The sequence below is a fragment of the Bombina bombina genome, chromosome 2 (genome assembly GCF_027579735.1).
Source record: "Bombina bombina isolate aBomBom1 chromosome 2, aBomBom1.pri, whole genome shotgun sequence".
Taxonomy (NCBI): domain Eukaryota; kingdom Metazoa; phylum Chordata; class Amphibia; order Anura; family Bombinatoridae; genus Bombina; species Bombina bombina.
Window position 1 is genome coordinate 580,726,290 of NC_069500.1, and position 4,566 is coordinate 580,730,855.

Here is a 4,566-nt window from a genome sequence, read left to right on the forward strand (position 1 = left end):
GTAAATCGGCCCCTATATGTTGAATATAAAGCACAGAGGTGGCTATTAACTTTCTTATCACAAATGGTGAGCCATGTTGTGTGTAGTTTTAAGTGCTCTAGCACAACACAACGTAGCAATAGAAACACACATGTAAACTATTAGTATATTGCTGTATTAGTTTCAATTTAAATGTAAACCGATTTTACTTTCTGCTTTGCAATCAACTGGAGTAAGAATTTTATTTATTGCAAAATAAATAACTTTAATATAAAGTAAAAAATTGTATATTTATCTTTATAAGGGTATGGTAGCACCTCTTAGCTTTACATACCCACTCAACTCCAACTGGTATGCTAATGTAAGTCAATGATGAGAGCTCAGGTCTGATAACTAATTAAAAAAACTTGGAATATCACTCAATTCTTTTTATTCTCAACAGAAGCTAGGTAATTCATTTGCATTGAAGCCCATTATCTTCATATTCTTATCAAGACAAATAGGAAAGCTAGTCATAAACTATTACATGGTTGTGGCAGTGATATATAGGACTCTTGTACTCCATATGTGTACTAAGAACTACTCTTCAGACAGCTATAAAAGTAATCTAAAAATGCATTTTCTAAAGAAAATTCCTTGCAGTAAGATAATAATAATACCATTGATTTATCTGTACAAGAAACACCCAGAGAAACTCCTACTATGTAGATAAGTTGAAGGTGCACTACCTCAAAGGTGCGCTATACCAAAGATCAAATAGCAGAGTTCTTCCCTTTCTCCTAAATTAGGATGTTCGATTGGAATATATGTCTAACACACGGCACACATACATACATACAACGCTTTCCAGTCCAGCATCTTGTCATAAACCATATCCCTTTAAATTACTATTAAAATATTTAGTTAAATAACAAACCTCTATTTAAATTCAATATGTATAAATAAGTATGAAATATGTTAATTTAATATATTACACGTGTTATCTTATACATATATTCTAACATTACAACTTTAACTCATATCTCTAAAAGCCTTAAATTTCCCAGCACTATTTTGTATTGAGGCGTAACTCACGACTTGTCATATGAGTAATAATAGCACAAACTGTGCTATCCATTTAAATTTTAGGGCACTCTAAAAAATGTTGGCCGCGTTGAGATCCATTGGTAAACCTGTTTTTACCTCAATTAAAGAATAAGACTCATATATGCACTATATACCACTGTGGGGTAATCTTAGTTACAATATTGCATAAGTCCATCATCAATTCTTCTAATATTATGAGAAGACTTCAAAAATGTTAAGAATACATCCATTTATTTTACTAAAGATTAAAAGACACTTAGGGCTCCATGTAGCAAGCAGACAAGCTTTTAAACTTGAGAAGTTGTCCGCTCGCCTTCGGTGCATACGGGAAGCGGATCCTGTTTGTCTGCTGCCAGTATGGATCTTTACACTCTAAAGTGAGCGTATAAAGCCTGACGCTTCTCTTGTACGATCAATTGCATGAGAAAAGGTGATTTCTCTTTGCTACATCAGAGGTGGTGAAGTGTATAAGAAGCAGTGGTCTAATGAGCGCTGCTTCAGTTCTTACATTGCAGAAGCAGGCTCGCATGTTTGAACCTCCCCCGTAAGGGTATCGGAACAGCTTATGCTGCTTTGTACATGGAGCCCTTACAGTTTAGTGCATCTCACTGATCCCATTCCCATTCCCCATGTCATATCAAGTACCTAGAGGTGCTGAATTTGATAAGTCAAAAAAAGTCTTTGAAAAGTGAGCCAGAGACATATTGTGATCCCACAGGGAAAAAGAGCTTTTATCTCAAGAATCTGAAAATGCGCTATTGTGATTGCGCCAATTCAAAAAGTATCTTTGGCCTTAAAAATCCGATAGATTTCGATCCAGGCCTTAATTTGTTACTCTCTAACACTGTGCTGTCTGGAAGATGAAAAGGAACTGCAATCTCATAGTCTCATATTCACTATGTTCGCTATCATTAAAATTAAATTGAAATTAATAATCCTGTTCTCAAACAAATATTTCTCTCTGTATGCTGTTGATGTCATGTCACTATCCACCATGAGTGCTGCAGGAGTTGTCCTGATCTGATAGGGGTAATTGGTACGCAGGTAATTTATGCATACAAATGCCTTAGCGCCTTCATCAATTCAAATAGCTTTAACCTTTTTATGCAAATAAACAATTTTAACAAATGCATGGTAGATGTTTACAAATTTAAAGTAATTTCAAGTACCAGTATGAAATACAGTTGTGTAACACATACATTATAATGCATATCTGTTTATAGACTTTATTTAACAATAATGTAATTTATTTGACACTTTACTAAAGGCTAAAGATATCATTTTTTAACATTAATAAAAATGTGACAACAAGAGTTTCTTCTGTATATTCATCATTCTTTGCATTTTTCAGTGTTTCTTTTCTTAATGTATCTTTCCTGTCCCTATTCTTTTGTTGTAAAATAATTTTGCCCTTGGTGGTGATATATAACAAGTTGTCAGAGAGGCAGATGCAGTCTCAAGGAAGGGTATGCTTGATTGGTAAAATACTTTCTTGCAGGAAAATGAAATTAAATCTGATGGATCTGTGATCCCCACGAGGCAGAAAACATACTTTACTTGAAGCAGAAGGCACTCCTAATCTAATGCATTAGCAACTTGCCAGAGATGTCTCAGCCATATTGTTCCTATTTGTAAAAAGTATAAATGTGGTAAAATCGTTATGGCATTCACTAAAACTTCCCTGGAAGCTAAATAAAAATCATGAAACAATAATTCTTAAAGGACCAACAATTATGCGGCTAGATTTAGAGTTTTGTCGGTAAAGATCCGCGTAGCTAACGCTGCTTTTCCCAGTGCACCCTTAAGACAACGCTGGTATTTAGAGTTGTCTGAGTGGCTGCTTTAGGCTCAGAAAAGGGAGCGTTGAGCAGAATTTAGCTTCCCTTCAACCCTCAATACCAGCTTTGCTGGCAAAACGTGCTCGTTCACGATATCCCCATAGGAAACAATGGGGTTGAGCTGGCTGGAAAAAATCCTAACACCTGCAAAAAAGCAGCATTCAGCTCCTAGCGCAGCCCCATTGTTTCCTATGGGGAAACACTCTCTAAATCTACACCTAACACCCTAACATGAACCCCGAGTCTAAACACCCCTAACTTTACACTTATTAACCCTTAATCTGCCGGCCACTCTATCGCTGACACCTACATTATATTATTAACCCCTAATCTTCCGACCGGACACCGCCGCCACCTACATTATTCCTATGAACCCCTAATTTGCTGCCCCTAACATCGCCGACACCTACATTATATTTATTAACCCCTAATCTGCCCCCCCCAACGTCGCCGCAACCTAACTATAAGTATTAACCCCTAATCTGCCGACCAGACCTCGCCGCCACTATAATAAATGTATTAACCCCTAAACCTTGCAAATCCTAGAATAAATTGTATTAACCCCTAATCTGCCCTTCCTAACATCTCCGCCACCTACCTACAATTATTAATCCCTAATCTCCCGCCCGCAACGTTGCCGCTACTATAATAAATGTATTAACCCCTAAACCTAAGTCTAACCCTAACATCCCCTAACATAAATATAATTTTAATAAAACGAAATAATATTCCTATAATTAAATAAATTAATCCTATTTAAAACTAAATACTAACCTATCAAATAAACCCTAATATAGCTACAATATAAATAATAATTACATTGTAGATATTTTAGGATTTATATTTATTTTACAGGCAACTTTGTATTTATTCTAACTAGGTACAATAGCTATTAAATAGTCATTAACTATTTATTAGCTACCTAGTTAAAATAATTACAAAATTACCTGTAAAATAAATCCTAACCTAAGTTACAAATACACCTAACACTACACTATTAATAAATTAATTAAATAAATTACCTACAATCACCTAAACTAAAATACAATTAAATAAACTAATCTATAATAAAAAACAAACAAACACTAAATTACAAAAAAATAAAAAAATATTACAAGAATTTTAATCTAATTACACCTAATCTAAGCCCCCTATTAAAATAAAAAAAAAACCCAAAATAATAAAATTCCCTACCCTATTCTAAATTACAAAAGTAATCAGCTCTTTTACCAGCCCTTAAAAGGGCTTTTTGCGGGGCATTGCCCCAAAGTAATCAGCTCTTTTACCTGTAAAAGAAAATACAATACCCCCCAACATTACAACCCACCACCCACATACCCCTATTCTAACCCACCCAAACCCCCCTTAAAAAAACCTATCACTAACCCCATGAAGATCTAACTACCTTTAGTCGTCTTCACTCAGCGAAGCCAAAGTCTTCATCCAATCCGGCAGATGTGGTCCTCCATCCGGGCGAAGTCTTGATCCAAGCGGCAAAGAAGAGGTCCTCCATCCGGGCGATGTCTTCTTCCAAGTGGCATCTTCTATCTTCCGGACCCATCTTCATCCCGCCAACGCGGAACATCCTCCTTCCCTGGCGGACTAACGACGAATGAAGGTTCCTTTAAGGGATGTCATTCAAGATGGCATCCCTTGAGTCGTC